This window comes from Rutilus rutilus, assembly GCF_951802725.1.
Source record: "Rutilus rutilus genome assembly, chromosome: 21".
NCBI lineage: Eukaryota > Metazoa > Chordata > Actinopteri > Cypriniformes > Leuciscidae > Rutilus > Rutilus rutilus.
Window position 1 is genome coordinate 15,665,551 of NC_140226.1, and position 7,931 is coordinate 15,673,481.

Sequence of the window (7,931 nt, forward strand, 5' to 3'; positions counted from 1 at the left end):
AATAGATTTATTTGTGAAAGATTACAGACGGAATAAAATTGATGCTCGACAAGCTCCGTCTCGGTTCTTTGGCGTGGGCTCTGTCCTCCGTCTGGGTCGGTGAGTTAGCCGGTAGGTCCTGACTGATGGTCTGGACAGGGGCGGAGCCTAAACCCCCTGACGGTTGGACAGGAGCCTATACCTGGTGGTGGTGGGGAGGATGGGGGAAAACTTTTCTACGACACCTACAGCAACGAAAAGGGGGAGGTAAGGTCAGTCTTTATATCTGATGTTGAACTGTGATTGGTGGTGCGAAATTACATATTAGTGACGTGGCAATAGAGTCTTTCTGGTAGAACTTACGCTGACGCTTCCATTTGTTTATCCTTTTTATCTTTCGTTAAAATTTTTTACCTTTCATTGAAGTAAAAGAATTGAAAATGGGCAGTAAATCACATTATGAAATGCTTTTCTTCAAAACACGTTGAGTTGTCTCCTATAATGCGTTTGAAGAACATGCCTGACAAAGATCAGAGACCATTCCTCCAGAATCTCTCCAGATCCTTCAGATTCCCAGATCCATGTTGGCACTTCTCCTCTTCAGTTCACTCCACTTATTTTCTATAGGGTTCAGTTTAGGGGACTGGGACGGTCATGGCAGAAGCTTCATTTTGTGCTCAGTGACACATTTTAGTGTTGATTTTGATTTTGGTTGATCGTTGTGCTGATGGAAGATCCAACCACGGCCCATTATAAGATTTCTAGCAGGGGCTGCCAGGTTTTGATTTTGTATCTGTTGGTATTTGCTAGAATCCATGATACCCTGTATCTGAACAAGATGTCCAGGATCTCTAGCAAAAAAAAGCGAGGAGGATTTTTCTTGAAACGTTTGATTTTTTTTTTTTTTTTTTTTTTTTTGTAGGCTTTCTGACCCCAAGAGTAAACTAATCTCTGCAATTCTCCATCTGTGATCCTTGGAGACTCAAACTTTCATCCTCACTGTGCATTAGGACGATATACTGTAGACACACGTCCTCTTCCAGGCAGATTTGTAACATCTTTAGTTGATTGCAGCTTCTCAATTATTGCCCTGATGGTGGAAATGTAGATTTCCAATGCTTTAGCTATTTTCTTACAGCCACTTTCTGTTTTGGTGAAGCTCAACAATCTTTTGCCGCACATCAGAACTATATTCTTTGGTTTTACTCATTGTGATGAATGATTAAGGGAATTTGGCCTTTGTGTTTCCTCATATTTATATTCCTGTGAAACAAGAAGTCTCAGCTAGACAATTTCATGTTCATAGTCACCCTGGTGTGCTAAAAAATGTAAATATCAATGGGAATATACCTCAGAGATATTTTACTCATAAAAAATTCTAGGGGTGCCAATACTTATGGCCAACATGTTTTGGAGAGAAACATTTATTTCATAATGTGATTTCCCCCACACTTTTAATTCTTTTACTTCAATGAAAGGTTAGATTTGTGCAATTTTTTTTAATGAAATATCAAAAGGATAAACAATGCAGATTTTTTTACAGCCATCTTTGATCTTATTTACCAGGGGTGCCAATAATTCTGAAACTGTAAATGTATGCTAGGCAATTTTATATAAACACTTGTATTTCCATACCTCTGTGCACCTGCTCACATCAGCGCTCGTATCAGCGCATAGAGGACGATTTAAAAGGTGAAATCCCATAGACATAAGGTGCAGTCAAATTAGCCAAATTTTGTAGGCAAAAAGGTCCATTGATTGGTACGGCCTCATGTGGAATTTCATATGAAATATTCGCTTACAGCGGTAAATACTCTAAGGAGCTACATATAGGGACACACACTGTAGAAATGCACTAAATATATGTAATATATTAATGATTAACTTACATTTTGCCTTTCTCAAATGAAATTTCCTCCCGCCAAGGATTATTCCAAACAAAGCAGCAACAGAACCATCGCGCATCACCTAGCAACAAACAGTAATATTGTTCCTAAATGGATTGGTTTGTGAACGAATCAGTTGAGTGAATGATTCAAAGACGCCATTGAAGACGAGGACTGTTTAAAAATGAAAGCTGTCTAAAAGCTTCAAAATGCTGTCTTCGGAGGATGCTTTCCAAGGTAAGAATACGCTATAAAGGCATGTCGAATCCAATGTTAGCTTCACTTCCTGTTTCCTTAGATCCCTTCATCTGATCGATCTATTTTTGAAGGCAGCACAAATATATTATTCGCTGCCTTTGATATCCTACAATACTGTGGTTCCATTCTGTGACAGTTCAGATATAAAATCGAGTCATTAATATTATTACATATAACTCAAACAAAATGATGCAAAATACACATCTGTTGGGCAGAAAATTACCAGCCATTATTACGTAATCAACACTCATAAACGTATACACTACACTGGTTTGCTGGGTGTGAAATTCCAGCCATTAGCACATTGCTGTTTGTTTGCATTACAGCAACTTCCCAGAACCGATATAATTTATTCCCCAGCATGTTGGGAAGGTTCCAGGGCCGCTCTGAGTCGGCAACTACAGATAAAATGAATGACATGTGCCTGCAAGCTTTGCTCTGTTACTTCCATTGAATGTCGCTGCATAAAAAGTCTGCATTTGTAGTGAAACATCAGACCTCCAAATTTGTGACACAGAGCATTAGAAAGACAGGAACACAAGCCACATTTAACATCTGATGTGAGGAGAGTCTGAGCAATGGTGCGTCATTGCTAATTCATCACCAATTAGCTTTGAAAAGGGTCGATCCAAATATGATTTGAGAGAACTGCCTGCTGGTGGACATCTGCATGGTGGCATAAAGCACATTACTAATTCAGAGGGAACTGGGGCTAAATGGACAAGGAAACACGGCCAAACATATGTAGACCACATTGAAGTCCTTGGAAAAGATGAGGAATCACCAGCAGATGTGTAGACCATCGAGGGAAAGTGAGTAAAGGGAAAGCAGTGCAGTTAATTGCTTCAAGATTCGTTGTATGTCATAGTATGTCATGACGAACATCCAATGCAAGCTGCAAACTCATAAATATTTATTGTCCTAATGTTTAATGCTTAGATAGGCTATGTGTTGTTATAATGCACTTTAGAATTATATTGCATAATGATAATTAATCATTTTAAACTCCTGAGTGACCTTTCACAATTAGGTATTCCTTAATTTGGGCTCCCACCTGCCTAGGAGACATATCCCTTCTTTCTTTTCCAAAACCATTAGCTTTAAGTCAGAGTTTGTGTTACGTTAGAGGTCATGAAAGAGGAGCTACTTTATGTGTACAGGCAACACAGGCCCAGCCACTGGCCTGGTGGTTAATGCCATGTTTACTCTTCCTGACCAACAAGAATCCCAGATTTCCTCAGTGCTTCCTGCAGGGGAGCCACAAATGCCTATGAGCAATCTATACTGGCAACCAGGTCTCTGTCCCTCACAAAAGAGCAGTGTACATGTATATTTGTGCTTGTACTGTATGTCTAAAAATCCCCACAAAAACAGGCTTACTGTATATGGCTATATGAAACGTCTACATAACAGATTGCTGGATTAAATCAGGGATGTCTGTAAAGTCTTTAGAAAGCTATATTGTTAACATTCTTATTAATCATGTGATTTAACTATATATATTAGTGACCCTTGATTAACAAGGCCCGTTCCCACCACGTATGATAACTATAATGATAAAGATATTGTTTTAAAATCATTCTAAATGTAAGAGAATAGCAGAGTCCACACCACAACTATAACGATAACGGCACAGAAAAACAGGGTTTTTTTTCCAGCTGATGAATAATAAAAAAACATTGATAGCCAATTACAATCCATCTTGCTTTAAAGAGCTCGAGCATTTTAAGCGGTAGACGATAAAATTGCAGTGCACAATTATAATAAACAGAACATTATCGTGCACTAATATTATAGTTATCGTTATAGTTATCATTCATGGTGTGAACGGGCCTTAAGACTCATATTTATGAAGAAGTTTTAGCATAGCAACACAATATCCGATTGGAGAAGCTTGAGAGTTACTGTGATTTCTTTCCTCTGTGGATGTGTTTGAAATGGCATGTGTATTTTAGCCATGACCCTGCTGGTCTGTTCACAGCTGAGTTTAATTTAGGTTTTATCAGTTGGGGATTTCAGCTCATGTGTTACGCTCAGGTTCATTCTTCCACAGGCACAAATGAAACGAATAACAGACAGACCAATGATGTCAGCCTTGATTATCTGCAACTGTTCCTTTACACTAGTTTTTTACTTTATTTAATATAATGCTATCAAATAAAAAAACAGAGATTTCAACATAAAGGTTACCTCAAGAACTCAAGTAGATGTACTTCTGATAGATTGGTACTGTATAATGGCCAGACCAATTAATCTAAAAGTGTTTGGCCTTGTATCAGTTGCAAAATCTACTGGCAGCCTTTTCTTAATTTTTATGTTTAAATATATATTGTGTAAAATACATTTTTGCTTTATTTCAGCAATTTAATATGAATTTTATTAGTCATGATCAAATGATATTATACATATCCTGTACGTTCAGAACTGCAAAACTTTTACAAAAAGAATGAACTGCCACCACTGACGGGAAATAATAATAATAATCAAAATAATCGTATTATTATTTTATATCTTATTTAAGAGCTACATATACAAAAACTTAGAACTTAGAAAATCTTTTATTCATTTATTATTATAATAATTGAAGAAACCTGCTTGCAAAGCTACCTGAAAAACTATGTGCAAGTGTTGTGCAAGGTTCTTAATAGTAAAAAAAAAAAGGTTCTTTAAATTATTAATTTGTTCTTCACACTATAAGAAATTGTTGTTTTAAGAACTGATTGCTGAAAGGTTCTTTATGGAACCCAAAATGGTTCTTCTGTAGCATCACTGAGAAAACACCCTTTTGGAACCTTTATTTTAGAGATACATTGGCCCACGTTTTAGTGTTTAAAAGTATACTTTTAAGTATACTTTAAGTGTAACAGTAGTAAACTTTGTGTACACAACACAAATACTTTTTGTTTGTACTGTCTAGGTTTTAGGTACTATTAGTTACTATTACTATTACGATGCAGCGATCGTGACTGTCAGACAGAGCCAGGAAACAACCGCATCCAGAAACACAGAGGTGGAATGACATCTTTAAAAAGATGCAGTGTCACAGCCATGTTTGCTCTTTTCAGGAAATAGCTCTTTTATTGTGCTGAAGCGCACAGAGAATGGTCACAGCACAACTCGCAGACTGTTGGAAGCCTGTAGTGTGCACAGGAAGTATTTTAGTTCAATTGCAATGAATGCAGAGAAAATGTAGAAAACTTTAATGTCCCTTAAAATGGCGACCACTCGAAAGTGATTGGGCTCTCAGACGGGATCCCAATTCGTCAGTCGTTCTGACATAACGTCGAACGTGACTGACTGAAAGGGAACTTATAGGTATACTGATAGTTTACTAGTTTTTAGTTTATGAAAGTACACTGAAGTATACTCTCAGTAAACTACTAGTTTAGTAGTTTTATACTGCAAGTACACTTGAGTTTTCTTTAAAGGGTTAGTTCACCCAAAAATGAAAATTCTGTCAGTAATTACTCACCCTCATGTTGTTCCAACCCCGTAAGACCTTGGTTCATCTTCGGAACACAAATTAAGATATTTTTGATTAAATCTGAGAGCAGTCTCACTCCTCCATAGGCTTCTAAGGGAATGAAACTTGCTGGCCCAGAAAAGTTATTAAAGACATCGTTAATATAGTCCAAGTGACTACAGTGGCTCAATCTTAAGTATATCAAGCGGCGAGAATAGTTTTTGTGCGCAAAAAAACACAAAAATAACGACTTTATTCCACTATTCATTTCCTTCTCTCTGGGCTTTGAGTGAGTTCACGTAGTGTTTTTGCGCAGCGCGTCTGTGTTGCACGTCACCACGTAGGCTCACTATTGGCCGACGCTTGTCATGTGTGTGATGCGTGTGACGTACAACACAGACGCGCTGCGCTAAAACACTACGTTAAAAGACTCGAGGCCCAGAGAGAAGGAAATGAATAGTGGAATCGTTATTTTTGTTTATTTTTGCACACAAAAAGTATTCTCGTCGCTTTATAAACTTAAGATTGAGCCACTGTAGTCACTTGGACTATATTAACGATGTCTTTAATAACTTTTTTGCGCCAGCAAGTTTCATTCCCTTAGAAGCCTATGGAGGAGTGAGACTGCTCTCAGATTTAATCAAAAATATCTTAATTTGTGTTCTGAAGATGAACGAAGGTCTTACGGGGTTGGAACAACATGAGGTGAGTAATTACTGACAGAATTTTCATTTTTGGGTGAACTAACCCTTTAAGTGAACTTAACATCATGCTTATAGTTACCATTTATTTATTATTTTTGCACTTTAAATATACTACTATGTTCCTATGTTTTTTTTTTGTTTGTTTTTTACTTAAAATATACCTTTAAATGTAGCTACTTTAAGTAGATTTAAAGTACATTTATTTGAACACTACCAGTGTACTACACAAAAATCACATATCTGTTTTCAGCTCTTGTGGTATTAGAGATAATCCACTATCAGAGCGACTGGAACTTAACCTCTTGGGGTCAGTCTATTATGTGCTGCACATTTGGTTCTTCATAAAACCTATGCCTAAGAGATGTTATCACTTGGGGAGGGTATTTCAGCTATTCTCATTCACAGAGCACAATAGCAGAAGATAACTCACCTGGCCATGCAGACAAGAGAATGGTATTGCTACAGATGGCCGTAAAGCCAGATCTTTCGTTGTTCAATAGGAGAGTTAACCAAATGTTTGCTTCTGGCTCTCTACGTGCGGCGCCACATCTGCTGAGCTCCCAGGTCCTTACGACTGTTTATTTTTTAACGGATGCTTTTCTGTGTTTAGCTAGCTTTTACAGCCTCCAAAGGGCAACCCTTGATCCGTGGTGCTTCAGTGTGTAGCTTTTGTGAACTGGGAAGAGGGCTTTTTCAGTCAACCAAAAAGCAGTGCAAACTAGATTTCGGGTGGATTTTGCTTACTCATGCCAAACTCACCTCCACAATGATAGGCTGTTCTGGGTGGTTGTAGGAAGAGCAATAGTAAGTGCTTTCCTTAAGGTGAAAGTTTGAATATAACATTTTAAGCCCATCATTAGTAATGGCAGATGCATTTATCACACTTTATTAGTTTTATGGGCAATCTGCATCTTTGCCAGCAATGCAATGGTAACCTGCTGTTAACTAGGGCGAGGGGTTGGGACCGAGCCCCATTGTGTGTTGGGGCAGTAGCTGCTTTGTGCTCAGTATGGAAGCCTGTTTCCTACGGAAGCTTGTTTCAGCCACTGAATAAAAATAAAAGGTAATTGCAACTTTTTATCTCACAATTCTGACTTTGTTTCTCACAATTGCGAGTTTACATCAGTTTACATCATTGTAAGATATAAACTCGCAATTCTCAAAAAAAAAGTCAGTTCGTTTTCCTCAAACTCTTAATAGCGAGTTTATATCTTACAATGATGTAAACTGATGTAAACTCGCAATTGTGAGAAAAGAAGTCAGAATTGAGAGATATAAACTCGCAATTGCGAGAAAAAATTCAGAATTGAGAGACATTTTTTTCTAAATTGCGAGTTTATATCTTACAATTCGGACTTTATAACTCCAATTGTGACTTTATATCACGCTGTTCTGAGGAAAAAAAGTCAGAATTACGAGATGTAGACTTGCAATTGCGAGAGAAATTTCAGAATTGTGAGATAAATTGTGAGTCGTAATTACCATTTTTATTTTTTATTCTGTGGCGGAAACAATTAAGCTTCCATGTTTTCTGGCTTGGAATTAAAAAAATGTAAAAGATAATTGCGACTTTTTATCTCACAATTCTGACCTTTTTTTTTTCTCTCTCACAATTGTGAGTTTATATCTTATGGAAGCTTG